The sequence below is a fragment of the Anomaloglossus baeobatrachus genome, chromosome 5 (assembly GCF_048569485.1).
Source record: "Anomaloglossus baeobatrachus isolate aAnoBae1 chromosome 5, aAnoBae1.hap1, whole genome shotgun sequence".
NCBI lineage: Eukaryota > Metazoa > Chordata > Amphibia > Anura > Aromobatidae > Anomaloglossus > Anomaloglossus baeobatrachus.
In genome coordinates this window covers 458,965,424-458,987,976 of record NC_134357.1, presented here as the reverse complement: position 1 = coordinate 458,987,976, position 22,553 = coordinate 458,965,424, and the positions used below count along the sequence as shown (strand labels likewise).

Below are 22,553 nucleotides of genomic sequence, written 5' to 3'. Positions count from 1 at the left end.
ATGGGAAGACACCACACCCTTTTTTATGCCCATCCTGTCTGCAGACCACTGCCAGACATAGCTATGAACCTCTGGTTAATTTTACCCCCAGTTCAGTTTTATGATTTTGTGTGCTTGTTACCTGACTACTTTTCCTGCTTGCTGTTTATGTACCTTGTTGGCCGATACGCATTTCACCTCTGCTTGTTTTCTGATTCTTTCCTGGCCGTCCCATTCTGTTCCTGTTCCTCAATTAATGTTTTGACCCTGCCTGACTACTATTCTCTGTAATAGCGGTGTGACTCACATTTCCCATACATTTCAAAGTAAAACTTTGACCGCCTGATGGCATTGAGCTCTGCTGCCAGCATAGTAAGGAGGTGTGTGGTAGTCCTTGTGCGCAGTTGCAAGGAAGGGTGGCCTGACCACACAGGGTTTGCGCCAAGGTAGAGGACCCACACGAGGTTGAAGAGGCAGAAGCAGTGTATTAACTTCTACATACAGAACAAGGATTGAAACAACTCGTGGGGACGGCAAGACTTGTACAGCAGACCCTTCTCCATCTCTCACCATAGTTTGCCAGTGCCCATTCAGTGACATGTAATGACCCTGTCTATGCTTACTGGTCCAAGTATCTGTGTTGAAATGCACCCTGTCGCACACAGATTTTCTCAAGGAAGTGGTGATGTTGTGTGCGACATGCTGGTGTAGCGCGGGCATGCTTTTCTTGGAGAAGCAGTGGTGATTGGGCATCTGGTACTGGGGCACAGCGACAGACATAAGGTCTGTAAAATCCTGTGTGTCCACTACGCGTAAAGGCAGCATTTCGGTAGCCAACAGCTTACAGAGGGATAGAGTCAACCACTTAGCTTTGTCATGGGTCGCAGTAAGTGGCCTTTTATTTGACCACATCTGAGGGACAGAGATCTGGCTGCTGTCTGTAGACGGTGTTGAGTAGGGTGTCCCTGGAAAAATGCAGGTTTGTGAGAAAAGTGCAGGCGGAGACATGATGTTGCCTTCATCTTGCCTTCAGATCTGTTCATCTTGTATCATTTTTAAAAAACACAGCAAGCAAGGGTTACTCCAAGCGGAGTCTACCTTTTTTCCCCAAATTGGGCACACAGACACCCCATCAGTGGCAGGACTTGTGCCCTAGTTGCAAACAGGATGTTTTGATTTGCATCAAGCACATTCCAAATCCACAAGCATTTACTCTCCCCAGGATGACACAGGGGTAGTAAATTCCTTCTGGATCCATGACTTGTTCATTTTGATGAACGTCAGTCTGTCCACATTGTCACTGGACAGACGCGTGCGCTTATCTGTCAGCACACACCCAGCAGCACTGAAGACACGTTCAGAGACAACGCTGGCAGCTGGACACGACAAAATCTTCAAGGCGTAACTGGAGAGCTCTTGACATTTTTCTAGATTTGAAGCACAAAAGGAGCAAGGCTCCATTTGCAAAGTCATTGCATCGATGTTCATTTGGAGATACTCCTGTATCATCCTCTCCATCCGTTGACTATGTGACACACTTGATGTCTCTGGTGGCCTTGCAAAGGAGGGTCTAAAAAAATTATGAAAAGATTCCATAAAATTGCTGTTACCAGCACCAGATACGGTCCTACTGGTACGGGTAGACTGTTGAAGATGACGAGGCCGTCCCATGTTTGTCAAGTTACAACTGGGAGAATCACTCCCTTCACCTGCACGGTTGTTTGGTGGAAAAGCCGAGCTAAGATCGAGTAACAGCTTCTGCTGATACTCCTGCATACGTGCGTCCCTTTCTATGGGTGGAATTATGTCACAAAATTTGGACTTGTCCCGGGGATCTAATAGTGTGGCAAGCCAGTAGTCATCATCACTTCTAATTTTGACAATACGAGGGTCATGTTGGAGGTAGTGCAACAAGAAGGCACTCATGTGTCTTGCGCAGCCATGCGGACCAAGTCCACGCTGTGTTTGTGGCATAGAGGTGCTAACCGTTCTTTCTTCCTCTGTCATCTCCCCCCAACCTCTTTCAACTTAAATTTGACCAAGGTCCCCCTCATCAGCTGAGTCTTCCATGTCCATGGACAGTTCGTCCTCCATATCTTCATGTCCTCCTGCACCTTCCTCAACATCTCGCCTGCTACCATGCGCCCTTGTTGATCCCTGTCCCCCATGGTCCCATGCCTGCCGCGTTGGTGATGATGAACGTCTGGACCTTGGTGATGTTGTTGTGTCTTGCGCATATGAATCCTCCTGTAGTTCCTCCCCTTCCTGTTGTCCCACCCCCTGACTCCGAATAGTGTTTAGCGTGTGCTCCAGCATGTAAATGACTGTAATCGTCATGCTGATAATGGCATTGTCAGCGCTAAACATATTCGTCGCCATGTCGAAACTGTGCAGAAGGGTGCATAGGTCCGTGATCTGAGATCACTCCATCAGGGTGATCTGCCCCACCTCTGCATCTCGTTGGCCCAGGCTATACGTCATGACGTATTGCACCAGGGCTCTGCGGTGCTGCCACAGTCGCTGTAACATGTGGAGAGTTGAATTCCAGCGTGTCGCCACATCGCATTTCAGGCGATGAACCGGCAGGCCGAAAGACTTCTGGAGCGATGCAAGTCGCTCAGCTGCGGCGCTTGAACGGCGGAAGTGAGCACTGCAGACAGTTTCCGTGCCCTGGTCAGAAGGCCATCTAGGCCGGGATAGTGTGTTAAAAATTGCTGGACAACAAGGTTCAACACGTGAGCCATAGAAGGCACGTGTGTCACCTTGCCCAGGCGAAGGGCCGCACCCAGGTTTGCAGCATTGTCGCACACGGCCTTACCAGGCTGCAGGTTGAGTGGAGACAACCATTTATTAAACTCGGACCGCAGAGCTGACCACAACTCCTCAGCTGTGTGACTCTTATTCCCAAGACATGTCAAGCTAAAGACCGCCTGATGCCATTGCGCTCTGCTGCCAGCATAGTAATGAGGGGTGCGTGATTCCTTCTGCGCAGTGAGAACGCTGGTGGCCTGACCAGGCAGGCTTGGGGCGGAGGTGGAGGACCCAGATGAGGTGGAGGATGCAGAAGCAGTGGCGGAACTTGGACAGACAGAGGATTGACACACAAGTCGTGGGGACGGCAAGACTTGTGCAGCAGACCCTTCACCATCTATCACCATAGTTACCCAGTGCCCAGTCAGCGACATGTAACGTCCCTGTCCATGCTTACTGGTCCAAGTATCGGTGCTGAAATTCACCCGTTCACACACAGAGTTTCTCAAGGAAGCGGTGATATTGTGTGCGACATGCTGGTGTAGCGCGGGCACACCTTTCTTAGAGAAGTAGTGGCGACTAGGCATCTGGTACTGGGGCACAGCGACAGATATAAGGTCTCTAAAATCCTGTGTGTCCACTAGGCGGAAAGGCAGCATTTCTGTAGCCAACAGCTTACAGAGGGATAGAGTCAACCTCTTCGCTTTGTCATGGGTCGAAGGAAGTGGCCTTTTATTTGACCACATCTGAGGGACAGAGATCTGGCTGCTGTGTGTAGACGGTGTTGAGTAGGGTGTCCCTGGAAAAATGCAGCTTTGGGAGGAAAGTGCAGGCGGAGACATGATGTTGCCTTCATCCAAAGTTGGTGCTATCGATGTCTGAGAGAGCTGTACACACTCACTTGTTTCCCCTTCCAAACCAACTGACGACCTACCAAGCAAACTGCCTGTTGCGGTTACAGTGGTGGAAGTTGTGGGTGGAAAAACAGGTGTGACAGCTGTCCCCACAGTCCTAGAAGATGACGAGCGCGCGGATGCCCTGGAAGGGGCAGGCGGTGGATGGTTGGCTCCACTAGGCCGCATTGCAGCACGGTGAGCTTCCCACCAGGCCATATGATATTTATTCATGTGACGATTCATGGAAGAAGTTGTCAAACTGCTGAGGTTTTGACCTCTACTAAGATAACCATGGCAAATGTTACAGATCACATAATTTGGCCGATCTTTTTTTATGTCAAAAAAGGACCAGGCTAGGCAAGGCTTAGAGGCCATGCGACCTGTTGATCCACCCCGAATAATGCTCAGAGGCAGAGTGGTGGCTGAGGATGCAGTTGTAGACGTGCTACCAGTGCTCCGACTGTGTCCAGGAAGGCGCCAGGTTACTTCGACGTCGGTTGCATCCTCCTCCACCGCCTCTATTGACCTCCTCGAGTGTCTGACTGTGGGTTGACAGTAGGTGGGATCTAGAACTTCATCATCAATTGTTGTGTTTGCACTCCCCTCCCCCTCAGACCGAGTTTCTTCTTGCCCTGACCGAATATTTAAGTTGTCATCCCAATCGGGTATCTGCGTCTCATCTTCATCAGTATGTTCCTCATTGCCTATAACCACAGTTGTTGGAAAGGCAGCATTTTGGTAGCCAACAGTTTGCATTTTATGAAAGTCAACCTCCAAGCCATGTCATGCCCTTCTAAAAGCATGTATAACACAGCGAGGGGACTCCAACCACAGTCTCCCTCGTTGCCACTCACTGGGCCACACACACCCCACTTGACTGGCATCGGTTGAGCCCCCTTTTGAAAAAGAAAAAGATGCTTTGCATGAAGCACTCTCAAAAATACGCGTGCCTTTCCCGTCCCCTGGCTGACCCCGGGGAAGAAAAGTCCTCTGAGAGCCATGACTTGTTCATCTTGGTTCTTTTAGAAACACAGCGAGGGGACTCCAACCACAGTCTCCCTCGTTGCCACTCACTGGGCCACACACACCCCACTTGACTGTCATCGGTTGAGCCCCCTTTTGAAAAAGAAAAAGATGCTTTGCATGAAGCACTCTCAAAAATACGCGTGCCTTTCCCGTCCCCTGGCTGACCCCGGGGAAGAAAAGTCCTCTGAGAGCCATGACTTGTTCATCTTGGTTCTTTTAGAAACACAGCGAGGGGACTCCAACCACAGTCTCCCTCGTTGCCACTCACTGGGCCACACACACCCCACTTGACTGGCATCGGTTGAGCCCCCTTTTGAAAAAGAAAAAGATGCTTTGCATGAAGCACTCTCAAAAATACGCGTGCCTTTCCCGTCCCCTGGCTGACCCCGTGGAAGAAAAGTCCTCTGAGAGCCATGACTTGTTCATCTTGGTTCTTTTAGAAACACAGCGAGGGGACTCCAACCACAGTCTCCCTCGTTGCCACTCACTGGGCCACACACACCCCACTTGACTGGCATCGGTTGAGCCCCCTTTTGAAAAAGAAAAAGATGCTTTGCATGAAGCACTCTCAAAAATACGCGTGCCTTTCCCGTCCCCTGGCTGACCCCGGGGAAGAAAAGTCCTCTGAGAGCCATGACTTGTTCATCTTGGTTCTTTTAGAAACACAGCGAGGGGACTCCAACCACAGTCTCCCTCGTTGCCACTCACTGGGCCACACACACCCCACTTGACTGGCATCGGTTGAGCCCCCTTTTGAAAAAGAAAAAGATGCTTTGCATGAAGCACTCTCAAAAATACGCGTGCCTTTCCCGTCCCCTGGCTGACCCCGGGGAAGAAAAGTCCTCTGAGAGCCATGTCCACATTGTCAGTGGACAGACACGTGTGCTTATCTGCCAGCAGACCCACAGCAGCACTGAAGACAGGTTCAGAGAGAACGCTGGCTGCAGGACACGACAAGATCCCCAAGACGTACGTGGCGAGCTCAGGCAATTTATCAAGATTGGAAGCCAAGAATGAGCAGGGCTCAAGTTGCACAATAATGGCATGTTTCCTTGCATATACTCATATATCTGTGTGTCCTCCTCTTTTTCCTTGTCCAGCTCTTTTGTTTTCGCATGAGTATATGTCCTTGTCACTTTCCCATGTGTTGTGAGTTGTTTGTGACCTTTTGGACACCTTTGAGGGTGTTTTCTAGGTGTTTTTCTGTGTTTGTGATTGCCTGCCATTGTTTCCTATGCAGTTCGAGTTCGGTTCGTCGAACGTTCGACGAACCGAACTCGAACGGGAGGTCCGTTCGGCGAACCAACCTCGAGCCGAACCGCGACCGGTTCGCTCATCTCTAACCACGAACCGCGCTCAACTCTAGTTTCAACATACCAGGTAGGGATAGGTGGTGTCCTAAGTGTCAAAAAGAAAAAACGGATATGCTGCATGGGTTATGGGAATGTGAGACAATCGCTAGGTTCTGGAACCAAGTCAGACTATTTGCCCAGTCAACATGGGGAATTTTCAGCAAACTAGACTTAATGGTGTGGATTTTCCACTCCTTTGAGGGAGGAGTAGGAGAAGGACCGAGCACGCAGGAAAAGAGGAAATACGCAATAACGCATGACATAGCCATGATAGCTAAGCGTTGCATCTTAAAACACTGGATTCAAAGGGAGGGCCCATCCATAAAGGAGGTTATGGGCGAACTACACAACCTTCTGAAGTGGGAAAAAGTAGAAGCGGAGAGGGATAAAGATGGGTTGACAGCCAAGTTTTTTGTGAGATGGAGACATTTTATTGAAAGCCAATTCACACAGGAAGAAATAATTAACCTGATGACACCTTTTGATCACTCGGAGTGGTATATCCTGAGCGATATCCAGGACAGCCTGGGTAAACTGAGAATCACCTAGGAGGGGGCTCTGGCGGGAGGGGGAGACGAGACGGTTGGGAACACCAAGGCACGCTAGCAAAATTGAAATCATTCAGGGACGACACAGAGATTTAACGAATTGTATTGCATATGTTATATTATATTTCATTACCTCTGTTTTGGTTTAATGTTACTGTATACTATCTTAAATCGAACAGCAACATGGAACTCCAAATTAGGTATCACCCACCTCTATGTCACATTTTGTCAGACGAATGTTCTTCTTTTGCAATGATACTTGTCATGTTTTTACAAATTTGAAAAATCAATAAAAAACGTTTTGGAAAAAAAAAAGGCAAAAACTAAGCTAATAGAAGCATTTCACAATATATATTTCAACACCACAGATATTCCACACAGATTTAACTAAATTGGCCAAGTAATGTGCTCCGTCTGTCTCTTTCCCCATCTGTCTCTGTCTGTCTCCTTCCAGGTCTGTCTCTTTCCAGGTCTGTCTCTTTCCAAGGTCTGTCTCTTTCTCCATCTGTCTCTGTCTGTCTCTTTCCAGGTCTGTCTCTTTCCAGGTCTGTCTCTTTTCCAGGTCTGTCTCTTTCCCAGGTCTGTCTCTTTCCCCGTCTGTCTCCCCGTCTCTTTGTCTGTGTCTTTTCCTGTCTGTCTCTTTCCCTGTCTGCCTGTTTTTGTCTGTCTCTATTTCTCTGTCTCTTTCCCCGTCTGTCTCTATCAAGGTCTGTGTCTTTCTCCATCTATCTTTGTCTGTCTCTCTGGCTGTCTCCTCCTTCCCTGTCTGCCTGTCTCTTTCCCTGTCTGAATGTTTGTCTGTCTCTTTCCCCATCTGTCTCTTTCCAGGTCTGTCTCTGTCTGTCTCTTTCCCCGTCTGTCTCTGTCTGTCTTTTTAACTGTCTGTCCCTTTCCCTGTCTCTCTCTATCTCTCTGTCTCTTTCCCTGTCTGTCTCTGTCTGTCTCTCTCTGTCTGTCTCTCTCTGTCTCTCTATCTGTCTCCCCACCGACATCTTATTACCTCACATATAAGCTTCTTATACTATGAATGTCTTTTGTTCCTATATAAACCACTCACAGCTCCTACTAATAACCTGTAGTTCCAGGCTCCATTTACGTTACTGTCTCTTTCCCTCTCTTTCCCTGTCTGTCTCTTTCCCTCTCTTTCCCTGTCTGTCTCTTTCCCTCTTTCCCTCTGTCTCTTTCCCTGTGTCTGTCTCTTTACCTGTCTTTGTCTGTCTCTTACCCTGTCTGTATCTTTCCCTCTCTTTCCCTGTCTATCTGTTTCCCTGTGTCTGTCTCTTTGTCTGTGTCTGTCTCTTCACCTGTCTGTGTATGTCTCTTAACCTGTCTCTCTCTTTCCCTCTCTTTCCCTGTCTGTCTCTTTCCCTGTCAGTCTGTCTCTTTGTCTGTGTCTGTCTCTTTGTTTCTGTCTCTTACCCTGTCTATGTCTGTTTCTTACCCTGTCTGTGTCTGCCTCTTTCCCTGTCTGTGTCTGTCTCTTTCCCTGGCTGCATTGTGACACGCCAACATTCCATTTAAGGGTGTGGCTGCGAATTCTTCTGAAGTTCTGGCTGCACTGTGGCTCCCAGCTCCATTTGCTTTAATAGAGGCAGGTTTTATGGTGAATAACTGTAAAGCGCGGGGTTAAAATTTCCCCTCAAAACATAGCCTATGATGCTCTCGGGGTCCAGAAGTGGGAGTGTGCAAAATTATGTGGCTGTAGCTGCGACGGTGCAGATGCCAATCCCGGACACACACACACACACACACACACACACACACACACATTCAGCTTTATATATATATATATATATATATATATATATATATATATACATATATATATTTGTGTATATAATAACAGAAGTGGTCCAGAGAATAAAGTTAAATATTGATTATATTATTATGGAAAATGATTGATGTAAGTAAGTAAAAAAAATCCAGAATTGCTTTTTTTTGTTCATTCTGCCACCCCCACCCCCCACAAAACGTAATATATGGTAATCAAAGATCATAGCAATAAAATCTACAACTCATCAGGCCCAAAAAAGCCCTTATAACACATTGTCAATTGAAAAATAAAAAGTTATTGCTCTCACAATAGGGTGAGGGAAAAAACAATATTAGTTGTAAAATTTTCATTTTGTTTCAAAGTAGTAACACAAAGAAATCTATATACATTTGATATTGCCAGAATTACATTGATCAGCTGAATGGTGGTAACTTTAAGGTGTAAATTGCAAAATTGCTTTCTTTTTTCTTTTTTCTTTTCTCTCCATAAAAAGTTACCAAAAGAGCAATTAAAAAGTTGTATAATATGCCAAAACAGTGTCACTGAAACAAGCCTTCATATATTGATAAAAAAAAGCTACGATTCTTGAATGCAATAAGTAATAAAGCTTCTGCCTTTGTTTGATATCTAGTGCCTTTATACCGTATCATACTACACCTTTGTTACTACTTTCTTACAGTTTTCATTATTATTGCTCTCCTGTTGGGTGCCCATTTGCCCAAACTTCTCGATTTGGTATTTAAAATTTAACTTTTATACCCAGCAACTAGAGATGGGCTGTTCAGGTAAAATACGAATTCGTCTGTTCTCACATTTTGTCCTGGGAAGTTTGATTTGTGGAAAAGTTATTCACTACATAGGTAATGTCCCTTTCTATGCTCCACAGTCTCTCCAGACCCTGGTTCGTAATAAATGAAATATGTAAAAAATAACACAATTTTAGAAGGTCACATGGGTTCTGCGCATGTGTATGCAAGATCACATCACACGCTGAAATGTCATGAAGCTGGGACCTTTCACATTTGCGCAGAACCCAACTGGGCCATCATCAAATCGGAAGTCCTCACTTAGCTTGAGAGGCTTGGAGGTTTCAGTGCAAGTGAGGTGATGTGAAGATGCGACAAGGATCGAAGGGGTGATGCAAGGACCAGATGAGTATATAGGTAGATTTTTTTTTTTTTACAGTTTGGTGGTATAAATGGCAGTCAGCAGCTGGCGTTCCACAAGGAAGAATTGCAATAAATATACGCATTTTGGTAACTGCGGATTTTTGTAAAATTCAAGTAGAAGTCAATTCCACTGTAATTTATTCTGTACATCTCTATCATCTCAATTTTAAGTCTCTTTGCTCTTCCTCAGAACCAGCCAATAGATCAGCTCTTTCTCAGGACCGGCCCATAGATTAGCTGTTCCTCAGGACTGGCCCATAGATCAGCTCTTCCTCAGGACCGGCCCATAGATCAGCTCTTTCTCAGGACTAGCCCATAGATCAGCTCTTCCTCTGGACTGGCCCATAGTTCAGCTCTTTCTCAGGACCGCCCCATAGATCAGCTCCTCCTCAGGACTGGCCCATAGATCAGCTCTTCCTCAGGACCGGCCCATAGATCAGCTCTTTCTCAGGACCGGCCCATAGATTAGCTGTTCCTCAGGACTGGCCCATAGATCAGCTCTTCCTCAGGACTAGCCAATAGATCAGCTCTTCCTCAGGGCCGGCCCATAGATCAGCTCTTCCTCAGGACTGGCCCATAGATTAGCTGTTCCTCAGGACTGGCCCATAGATCAGCTCTTCCTCAGGACTGTCCCATAGATCAGCTCTTCCTCTAGACCAGCCCATCGATCAGTAGATAGATTACTAAACATAAATTTAAGGCCACACATTTTTCTATTAAACTCTAGTATTGGAGGTCCAATAGTTAATATTTATATGCTCATAATCCCAAGACTATAGCCAAATTCTGTGCTCAGTAGATAAACAAAGTGTTGTGAAGTAAAGCCCATGGCAGGTTGTTCTACATGAAAAGGAAGTAAATAAAAAGAAAAACTTTAGATTAAAAAAAAAAAAAGTTCTAAGATTTTGAGTCTCATTTTTCAAGATTCAAAATATCGAGGTTCATTAATGTGTAGCTAAAAGAGATCTCTGCTGGAAGTGACTCCGGCTGTGCCGTATAATGATAGTGCCGGGAAAGGAAGATCTGACGCCACATAAATGTGCAATCCTATAGCTGTCCACACCACTTATCGACAGCACTTGTATATAGAATCACAATAAACAGAATGTGATATATGGAGATCATTAGCCACCAATACAATGGATTGTTTTAATGTCTTCAACCACAGAATGAGAAGAAATCGCTAATTCTCCTGGGTCTTTAACTTGATGAATGAAACAATGTTGTGTCTGTTTGTCAAAGTCAGTATAGTAGAAAATGAACCTGCTGATTTTAAGCACATTTGCATTTGGATTTAAATTAAACCAAGTTAAATGTAAAATAAAATGTTAAATATATAATAATAAATACATACTGTGGGTAAAAAAAATATAATAACGTAAAAAATAACACTAAGAACATCTGCAGACTGATTTTTGCTCTTATATGGGACATCACGATTGCTCAGCTATAGAGAAAAAAAGGGAAAAAAAAGGAGTCTGTCTTGTAATCCGGTTACGTCTTACCGGGGGTGGTGGTGTGCGGCAGCGGTGGTGGAGCGGGGTCACAGGGGCCAGAGGCGGTGATGAAGTAGGGCAATGCTGCAGGTGGTGTGGCGGGTGGAGTCGGTGCGTGCACAGATTTTACTTAAGTCTGCTGCTGGGAGATCAATGGGCCGGAGGCAGTGCGTGTACAGATGAGATGTTGACTGAGAGCTCCATCTGCGCACGCGCAGACTCTGGGCGCTATTATTTGAAGCCTGCGCTGCTGAAATTTTCAGGATGGCCCCTGCCTCACCGTCTGAAGCGAGCACCAGCACAGCACCCGCAGTACAGCGCCCACATCATTGCCCCTGCCTCCTGAGACCATTCTCCACCACTCCCCGGTAGCTACATTTGGATTATAAGACTCACCCCACATTTTCCTCCCAAATTTTTGGGAGGAAAAGTGCATCTTATAATCCAAAAAATACGGTAATAAGCAGGGAGCAATGGAAAAATGGAGCAGCTTCAAAAAGTACACTGCTGGCCAAAAGTATTGGCACCCCTGCAATTCTGTCAAATAATACTCAGTTTCTTCTTGAAAATTATTGCAATCACAAATTCTTTGGTATTACAGTCATATGAAAACATTTGGGCATCCCTATTAATGTTAACCTTTTTTCTTTATAACAATTTGGGTTTTTGCAACAGCTATTTCAGTTTCATATATCTAATAACTGATGGACTGAGTAATATTTCTGGATTGAAATGAGGTTTATTTTACTAAAAGAAAATGTGGAATCCGCTTTTAAACAAAATTTGACCGGTGCAAAAGTATGGGCACCTCAACATAAAAGTGACATTAATATTTTGCAGATCCTCCTTTTGCAAAAATAACAGCCTCTAGTCGCTTCCTGTAGCTCTTAATGAGTTCCTGGATGAAGGTATATTTGACCATACCTGTTTACAAAACAATTCCAGTTCAGTTAAGTTTGATGGTCACCGAGCATGGACAGCACGCTTCAAATCATCCCACAGATGTTCAATGATATTCAGGTCTGGGGACTGGGATGGCCATTCCAGAACATTATAATTGTTCCTCTGCATGAATTCCTGAGTAGATTTGGAGCAGTGTTTTGGATCATTGTCTTGCTGAAATATCCATCCCCTGGGTAACTTCAACTTCGTCACTGATTCTTGCACATTATTGTCAAGAATCTGCTGATACTGAGTTGAATCCATGCGACCCTCAACTTTAACAAGATTCCCGGTGCCGGCATTGGCCACACAGCCCCAAAGCATGATGGATCCTCCACCAAATTTTACTGTGGGTAGCAAGTGCTTTTCTTGGAATGCCGTGTTTTTTTGCCTCCATGCATATTGCCTTTTTGTATGACCAAACAACTCAAACTTTGTTTCATCAGTCCACAGGACCTTCTTCCAAAATGTAACTGGCTTGTCCAAATGTGCTTTTGCATACCTCAGGCGACTCTGTTTGTGGTGTGCTTGCAGAAATGGCTTCTTTTGCATCAGTCTCCCATACAGCTTCTCCTTGTGCAACGTGCGCTGTATTGTTGACCGATGCACATTGACACCATCTGCAGCAAGATGAAGCTGCAGGTCTTTGGAGGTAGTCTGTGGATTGTCCTTGACTGTTCTCACCATTCTTCTTCTCTGCCTTTCTGATATTTTTCTTGGCCTGCCACTTCTGGGCTTAACAAGAACTGTACCTGTGTTCTTCCATTTCCTTACTATGTTCCTCACAGTGGAAACTGACAGTTTAAATCTCTGAGACGACTTTTTGTATCCTTCCCCTGAACAACTATGTTGAATAATCTTTGTTTTCAGATCATTTGAGAGTTGTTTTGAGGAGCCCATGATGCCACTCTTCATAGGAGATTCACATAGGAGAACTACTTGCAAGTGGTCACCTTAAATACCTTTTCTCATGTTTGGATACACCTGCCTATGAAGTTCAAAGCTCAATGAGGTTACAAAACCAATTTAGTGCTTTAGTAAGTCAGTAAAAAGTAGTTAGGAGTGTTCAAATCAAGAAATTGATAAGAAATTGATACAAAATATTAATGTCACTTTTATGTTAAGGTGCCCATACTTTTGCACGGGTCAAATTTTGTTTAAATGCGGATTGCACATTTTCTGTTAGTACAATAAACCTCATTTCAATCCAGAAATATTACTCAGTCCATCAGTTATTAGATATATGAAACTGAAATAGCTGTTGCAAAAACCCAAATTGTTATAAAGAAAAAAGGTTAACATTAATAGGGGTGCCCAAACGTTTTCATATGACTGTATTATCTTCATTTAATTTGTCTTCAATGAAAAAAAAAAAAAAATTGTCATAAAGCCAAATTGGATTAAATTCCACACCAAACATAAAAAGGGGTGGACAAAAGTATTGGCACTGTTTGAAAAATCATGTGATGCTTCTGTAATTTATGTAATTACCAGCACCTGTAACTTACCTGTGGCACCTAACAGGTGTTGGCAATAACTAAATCACACTTGCAGCCAGTTGACATGGATTAAAGTTGACTCAACCTCTGTCCTTGTGTGTACCACATTGAGCATGGAGAAAAGAAAGAAGACCAAAGAACTGTCTGATGACTTGAGAATCCAAATTGTGAGGAAGCATGGGCAATCTCAAGGCTACAAGTCCATCTCCAAAGACCTGAAAGTTCCAGTGTCTACAGTGCGCAGTGTCCTCAAAAAGTTTAAAGCCCATGGCACTGTGGCTAACCTCCCTAGATGTGGAAGGAAAAGAAAAATTGATGAGAGATTTCAAGGCAAGATTGTGCGGATGGTGGATAAAGAACCTCGACTAACATCCAAACAAGTTCAAGCTGCCCTGCAGTCCGAGGGTACAACAGTGTCAACCCGTACTATCCATTGGCATCTGAATGAAAAGGGACTGTATGGTAGGATACCCAGGAAGACTCCACTTCTTACCTGAAGACATAAAAAAGCCAGGCTGGAGAAACATTCACAAATCAAACAGATTGCTTTAGGATACTTTGGTGCAGACATCCGTAGAAAAAAATGCAGCCTAAAAAATGTAGCTGAAAAAATACACCTTTTATCACATATGGGATCATAGACTAATCTCTGTATCTCCAGTGCCGCGACTCATCTACATGTCTGGTGCCACCGCTTTAGTAGTCATTGTTGGTGTTTGATTATTTTGCCACCATTATCACATGCAGACATCCATGGAACCACTGCATAATAGGTAAAAAAAAAATTAAAATTCCTTATACTCACCTTACCGCTTACCTCTTCCAGTCCTCGTCGTATCTTCCAATCTGTGCCGCTTGCAATAAAATTCCCAGGCCTCTCAAATTGAGTCAGAACTTCAGGCTCTGATGATGCCTTGGAGTGTTCTGGGCAACCGCAAAAGGTCACAGTGACGTGATGTCACAATGTGCACAAAGCCATGCCTATTCATGTGCAGAACCGGGGATTTCAGCGTGAGTGACGATGATCTGAACATGCGTCGAGGGCCGGACAGGTCACGGTGAGGCGTTAAGGGGCTGGAGCAGTAAGCGGTTAGGTGAATGTTATCACTTGTAATTAACCTCTAATGGCCCTTTATAGTTCAGAAAAATTGTGGCCAGTAGCCACCATTTTTAATGAATCTGCATGGAAGCTAATTACTAAAAATTCACTCTTCAAACAACAGATGTTCTTATGGCTTTAATTTCCGTTATCATGACCCTCCCTGTATTTGATATTGATTCCCTATTACGAGGATTGCGATTTTATAATGAGATGAAATAAAAAGCCATGTGCAGTGGTAGATCTTCTTTGAGGACTTTTTGATCTTAATAGGGTTCACATGGGACATAAGCATAGAGTGTGTTTTTGACATTCTTCTCGCATTCTGAAAATATACTCATTATATCCTGTACGATGCCCTGAAACGGTGTGAGGGGAGGCTGTTAGTGAACTTCCCGAATGCAGAAATATTTTGCTATTAATATACTAGGATTATTATTAATATAGAAAGGAACACAGACCAAGTTATGTATAATACATCTCTATACAATGACTGACTATACAGAGTATTCATAATACAATTTAATTAGATAGCAACAATTGGGGTAACTTGTAAATCTAATAGTGTTCCATAGATCACAACTCCGTCATTATCTACAGTCATGGCCAACAGTGTTGGAACCTTTGAAATTGTTCCACAAAATGAAGTATTTCTCTCAGAAAATTATTGCAATTACATGTTTATTTCCTTTCTGTGTGTTGGAACAACACAAAAAAAACTGAGGAAAAAAAGGAAAATTGGACATAATTTCATACAAAACCTTAAAAATAAACCAGACAAATTGTTGGCACCTTTCCAAAATTATAGATAAACCACGTTGTTTCAAGCATGTGATGTTCATTCAAACTCACCTGTGGCAAGTAACAGGTGTGGGCAATATGAAAATCACACCAATATAAAAGGGAAGAAGTCAACTCAATCTTTGCATTGTGTGTATGGCTATGCCACGTTAAGCATGGAGAACAGAAAGAGGGCAAGAGATTTGCCTGAGGACTTGGGAACCAAAATTGTTGAAACATTTACTGTATAGTATGGGAGGAATAGAACTAAGTGATAGCACATGGGAAAAGGACTTGGCAGAATAAGTGGATGCCAGATTCAACATGAGCCAACAATGCGGTGCTGCAGCTAAAAAGGCCAACAAAATTCTGGGATATATCAAGACAAGCATTGAATCTGGCTCAAGAGAGGTCAGACTCCACCTGGAATACTGTGTACGGTTCTGGGTGCCCCAATTCAAGAAAGACATCGATATATTGGAGCAAGTCCAGAGAAGAGCCACCAAAATGGTGGAAGGTCTGCAACCATGTCATATGAAGAACAGTTAAAAGAACTAGGGATGTTTAGTTTGAAAAAGAGAAGGCTGAGAGGAGACTTAATAGTGGTCTACAAATATTTAGTGCAGAGGGAACCACCTTATTTTCATTAGCACAAGGAAGTGCAAGAAGCAATGGGATGAAACTTAAAGGAAGGAGATTCAGATTAGACATTAGGAAAAACTGTTTCATAGTGAGGGCAGTCAGGGAGTGGAACTGGCCACACGGGAGGTGGTAAGCTCTCCATCAATGGAAATCTTCAAGCAGAAACTGGATAAACATATAGCTGGGATGATTTAGCAAAGCCTGCACTTGCAGGGGGTTGGAACCGATGGCCCTTGAGGTCCCTTCCAACTCTACCATTTTATGATGCTATGATTCTATTAACAATCTCAAGGTTGCAAGCCCATCTCCAGAGATCTCAATGTTCCTTTGTCTACAGTGCACAACGTAATAAGTAAGTTTACAACCCATGGCACTGTAGCTAATCTCCCTGGACGTAGACGGCAAAGGAAAATTTCTGAAAGGTTGCAACGCAGGTTAGTCTGGATGGTGGATAAGCCGCCCCCAACCTCAGTCAAATTCAAGCTGTCCTGCAGGCGCAGGGTGCACCAGTGTCAGCGCAAGCGATATGTCGACATTTTAATGAACTAAAATTATATAGTAAGAGACCCAGGAGGACCCCACCACTGACACAGAGACATAAAAAAGCTAGACTGTGGGTTGCCAAAATATATGTGAGTAAAGGCCACTTTACACGCTGCGATCACGCTAGCGTGCGTACCTGCCCCCATCGTTTGTGTGTCACGGGCAAATCGCTGCCCATGGCGCACAAAATCGCGTGGACCCGTCCCACTACTTACCTGCCTAGCGACGTCGCTGTGACCAGCGAACCGCCTCCTTTTTAGGGGGGCGGTTCGTTCGGCGTAACAGCAACGTCACTAAGCGGCCACCCAATCGAAGCGGAGGGGCGGAGATGAGCGGGACGAACATCCCGCCCAACTCCTTTCTTCCTCATTGCCGGCGGCCGCAGGTAAGGTGAGGTTCCTCGTTCCTGCGGTGTCACACATAGCGATGTGTGCTGCCGCAGGAACGACGGACAACATCGTACCTGCAGCAGCAATGATCATTGGGAATAGGGGAGCATGTCAACGATTAGCGATTTTACACGTGTTTGCGATGATTTTCGATTGCATGTAGGTGTCACACGCAACGACATCGCTAACGTGGCCGGATGTACGTCATGAATTCCGTGCCCCCCAGCGTGTAAAGCAGCCTTAAGCCAAAATCTTTCTGGGGAAGCGTCTTATGGACAGATAATACCAAATAGAGCTTTTTTGTAAAGCACATCATTCTACTGTTTACCGAAAACGGAATGAGGCCTACTCAGAAAAGAACACAGTAAATACAATCAAATATGGTGGAAGTTTATAGAAGTTTTGGGGTTGTTTTGTTGCCTCTGGCACTGGGTGCCATGATGTTTGCAAGGCATCATGAAATCTGAAGATTGCCTAAGGATTTTGGGTTGCAATGTAGTGCTCAGTGTCAGAAAGCTGGGTTTGTGTCCTTGGTCATGAGTCTTTCAGCAGGACAATGACCCCTAAGAATATTTCAAGAAACCCCGGAAATGAAAGGAAACAAAGTCCTGGAGAGTTCTGAAGTGGTCAGAAATCAGTCCAGATTTAAATCTTATTGAACACCTGTGGAGAGATCTTAAAATTGCTATTGGGAGAAAACGCCGTCAAATATGAGAGACCTAAAGTAGTTTGCAAAAGAAAAGTTCAACATTCCATTTGATAGGTGTAAGAAACTTCATAATGGTTATAGGAAGCGATTCATTGCAGTTATTTATTCCAAAGTGTGTGCAACCAAATATTAAGTTGAGGGTACCACCAATTTTGTCCCACCCATTTTTGGAGTTTTGTGTCAAATTGTGTCCAATTTGCCTTTTTTCTGTGTTTTTGTGTGTGTGTTGTTCCAATACTCACAAAGAAATGTGAATAACAAAACGTGTAATTGCAATAATTTTCTCGGAAATATACTTCATTTTCTGGAACAATTTCAAGGGTACCAACACTTTCGATCATGACTATACAGTATTTAGGATGATAAATGAAGCCTAAAATACCCACAATGTGAAATATATATAGAGAGGAGAGTTAATGGTGACATGGAGATTCCACCAGAATAATACAGTATGATAAAGCCCAAAAGGTCCCTCAGGCCCATATTGAGGGTCTAATATCAGATTTTACACTGAGGTTCCACAGATTTTACTAAGGTGCCACAAGTAGGCATGAGAAGATCCCTGGATGTTCAGGTTCGCTGAGTTCAGGTTGGGAGCTGTGACAGCCAGGAGTCAGATGACCCCTGTTGCTGTCATGACGAAGCTCCTGTGAACGGCAGCAGAGTACCAGCATTCACAGGAGATCAGTATTTCTGCTGTTCACAGTGATATTGAAACATCATTCTGATCAGCAGAAGCATTTGGACAGTGCAGGCTTCAAGTCCCCTAAGGGGACTAATAAAATCAAAGATATAAAGAAAAGTTTTTCAAAATATGGAAAAAAACAACCCTAAAACTTCAAATCCCCCCTCTTTTGCTCCATTGAAAACAAATAAAAACAAAACACATATTTGGTATCACCGCATTCAGAAATTCCTGATCAAAATATAAAATCAATTAATCACGGCGTAGCAAGAAAAAAATTCCAAACACGAAAACTAAGTTTTTTCGTCTCCAGAATATTGCATTAAAATGCAATAACAGGCACTCAAAACAGTGCATCTCCCCAAAAATGGTATAACAAAAAACGTCAGCTCAAGACTCAAGAAATAAGCCCAAAAGATGAGAACACTACTGGTCTCGGAAAATGGCGACAAAAGTGCTATTCTTTTTTGACAAATTTCTGAATTTTTTTTCACCATTTAAATAAAAGTAAAACTATAGATGTATGGTACCTACAAACTCATACTGACCTGGTGAATCACAATACCAGGACAGTTTTATCATGTAGTGAACAGGGTATATAAAAAAAAATCCATAAAACAATTGTAAAATTGCACCTTTTTTTGCAATTTCACCGCACTTGGATTTTTTTTACCATTTTCTGGTACACTATATGTCTTTTAGTTCAATAAAGGATTTTTTAGGTGTTTGTGTTTATTTCTTTTCTCTTACAGATTACTAATGTGGGGTCTCATAGATGCCTCCCATTATTAATCTAGGGCTTAGTAGCAGCTGTGGGCTGTTATTAACCCTTTATTACCCTGATTGCCACCAGGGCAGTTGGGAAAAGCCAAGTAAAGTTCTGGGATTGTCGCATGTAATGGATGCGGCAATGATGGGTGGCTGCAGGCTGCTAACTTTAGGCTGGGGGATTCAATAGGCATGGGGCTCTCCAGCATGAGAATACCATCACCCAGCTGTCGGGCTTTATCATGGCTGAGTATAAAAATTGGGAGTGACAGCAAGCCAGTTTTTAAAATTATTTATTTAAATAATTAGAAAAAAAAAGCTGCATGCAGTTCCTTTTATTTTGATACACAGCCAGGATAATCATATGGCTGGGGGCTGCAGCCTGTAGCCGTATGCTTTATTTGTGCTGGGTATCATAACACAGGGCGTCCCTATGCCAATTTTTTGTTTATTTATTTTTATACCATGATAGAGCCGCAGACAGGGTCTGTGATTGCAAGCAGTTAGCCGCTGTCACACAGGCTGGGGGCATGTCTGACTGCAACCAATCACAGACGCCAGGACTGCCAGTGGGCAGGGGAAGCAGTGAATATGGATGAGCAATAATGAGCAGAGCCGGAAGAAGAGTGAGCACCCTGGAAGCAGTTACAGCCACACCGGAGACTCATTAAGTATAGGGCGCTTGCTTTATTTTTATTTTTCCTTTATTTGCCGGACCCCAATCATTAACAGGAGTTCCCTAAGACTGGCACCCGAATACTTTTGAAACCGCGTGGATCCAGACTTTTAAAGTCCGCTGATCACTAACTGTTAATCAAATAAGCCTCATAATAATCCAATATTCAAAATGCAACTTGTAAATGTTTAAGCAATTTTAGACTTTTTTAATATTAACAATTATTGGAAAATATAGCTCCATGTTTCTAGAAAGTCTTTATAGTGACAAAAATACAAATAATAAATAATTGTACTAAATTGTCGCGGGCGGAGGGGACGCGCTCGCCACGCTCGGGTCCGGGGCTTCTGCTGCTGCTGCTCGGTTGCTCGAGCGGTGGGCCGGACCCGGGGATTCGAGCAGCGCTCCTCACCCGTGAGTGAAAAGGGATAGTTTGGGTGGGCGAGATTGTTCGAGACACCACCCACGGGACGTGGTGATGATGGCACCACCGCTGCTGGTGACGGGGATCCCGGGAGAGATGGTAGGGAGCAACTAGGATGTTGTCCCCTCCGTGGGTAGGGGGTTGGTGATCCCGGGGCCCGGTGGTGTAACGGGGAAGCTGGATGGCTGGGGTGCAGGGTTACAGGGACAGCGTGGCGCGGTGCCGGACGACACTGGTGTACTCACTCAGACAATCACTGACAGAGTCTCTGGTAAACCAAAACGGCCGGATGGATGGGTCCCGCAGCCGGCTGCAGTGTTGTTGTGCTCTCCCCGGACGGCTGATGGTGGCTATCTTTCCCTGCACCTGTTAGAAATTTTCTGACTCCTGTGGTTGCCCACCGGTAGTCCGCTCCCCGGCGTATAGGTGCCGTAGGAGCCCGTTTTGCCCGCAGGCGCTGGTCCTTGGATCTCTAGCCTGAGGCAGTGGCTGTATATCCTCACGGTGTGGACTGTTGCCTTCTGTCGGGACTTGGTTGTTGGGGAACCCTTGGGGTTCCTGTCACACTCGGATTTGACTATTGACGGCGGCTCCAAGCCTGGTCGGGGTCCGATGGCCCTGCCTGTGTGCTTAGCTTCATTCCGCTCCCCGGTTCGGTACCGGTGGGCCACCTCCCAGCCCCGGTCCTTACGGCTTTGCAGAGTTCCACCAACTCCTGCAGATGGCCACCACCATCTGCCAACCTTGCTGTCAGTGCCTGGGCTCCTACCCAGGCACACCCAGACGTTTTATTCCTCTCACTTTCATGTCCAAAACTAATCTTTACTAACTTTTCCCGCCTCCAGGCCTGTGAACTCCTCGGTGGGTTTGGCCAACTGCCTGGCTCCGCCCCACCTGGTGTGGACATCAGACCCTGGAGGGAGGCAACAAGGGTTTTAGTCTAATTGTTGTAACTGTCTAGGGTGGGGGTGTGTATGTTGGTATGTCTGTGACTACCTGGCTAGTCCAGGGCGTCACACTTCCGCCCCCTTTCTGTTAATGAATTAACACATTTTGCTGTCGATTGTTCCTGAGGTGCAGCCGCAGCTCTCCCTTCCGAATGATTAATTACACATCTGTAGGCGGAGAGAGAAAAGCTGGAGAATGATTGGGCGCAGCGCTCGCATGACATCACAACTTCCCATGAGTCCCAGCAGAGCAAGTGCTAACACCGCTAGAACCGCACCGGTACGGGAGGTGAGTATAATTTTTTTTCTTTAATAGGGGAAAACATAGGAAATGAGAAGAGGTTGTCCAAGTAGTGGTCATTCCCTTTAACACTTTATACTGCTAACCTATCTCGATCTATTGCTGACTTATCTCTTAGCTGCTGAGTCATAATTTCCAACTGCTCATCTAATTTGATATTTTTTATGACATGTCCTTATCGGACAGTACACATTACCCCTGGCAATTCCAGATTAGTGACTCCTGGACTATAGTTTATATTTCTGATTCTCCATACTGTACGTGGCTTCTATGTATAATACCATGGCTTTTGATCTTCATTTCCTGACGGTCTGTTCTTGACTATGGTTATAAGAATTGGCCCTAATGTATCAGGTAGATTCAAAGAAATTAAATTATAATAGTTAAAGGGAATCTGTCAGGAGGTTTTTTTTGCTATATAAGCTGAGGACAGCCTGCTGTAGGGCTTAGAAAACAAAAAGCAACTGTACCTCTTTTATTTGTGTGTGAGCTATTGTTTTCTTAAACTAATGGCTTTATTACCCTGTGATTAAAGGCCGCTTTACACGCACCGATTTATCGTGCGATCGCACCTGCCTCCATCGTTTGTGCAACTTGTTTCCCAAGTCGCACAAAGTCGGTAACCCCCGTCACACGTACTTACCTACCGAACGACCTCGCTGTGGGCGGCGAACATCCTCTTCCTGAAGGGGGGGGGACGTTCCCGCGTCACAGCGACATCACACAGCTGCCGGCCAATAGAAGCGGAGGGGCGGAGATGAGCGGGACGTAACATCCCGCCCACCTCCTTCCTTCCGCATTGCCAGCGGGACGCAGGTAAGCTGCAGTTCATCGTTCCCGGGGTGTCACACGGAGCGATGTGTGCTGCCTCGGGAACATTGAACAACCAGCATGTAGAAGGACGATCGATTTTTTGAAACTGAGCGACGTGTCAACGAGCAGCGATAAGGTGAGTATTTTTGCTCGTTCACAGTCGCTCGTAGCTGTCACATGCTACGATATGTCAAACGATGCCGGATGTGCGTCACTAACAACGTGACCCCGACGACATATCGTTAGATATATCGTAGCGTGTAACGGGCCCTTAACTTTACTAGGTCTAGCTAGCATGTGCACTGGAGTCTGACACGCCCCCTGCTGTGATTGACACCTTACTGT

At 44.8% G+C, this 22,553-nt stretch overlaps 1 long non-coding RNA gene across 2 annotated transcripts in view; it reads left to right on the top strand.

Annotated features, from left to right (window-relative positions):
- The first annotated feature begins 14,431 nt into the window (after positions 1 to 14,431).
- Positions 14,432 to 22,553, top strand: part of LOC142310325 (uncharacterized) — a 29,989-nt gene continuing 21,867 nt past the window's right edge. For both annotated transcript variants that reach the window (XR_012754132.1, XR_012754133.1), the window contains exon 1: positions 14,432 to 14,490. This is a non-coding gene — a long non-coding RNA (uncharacterized LOC142310325). The remainder of the gene's footprint in view (positions 14,491 to 22,553) is intronic.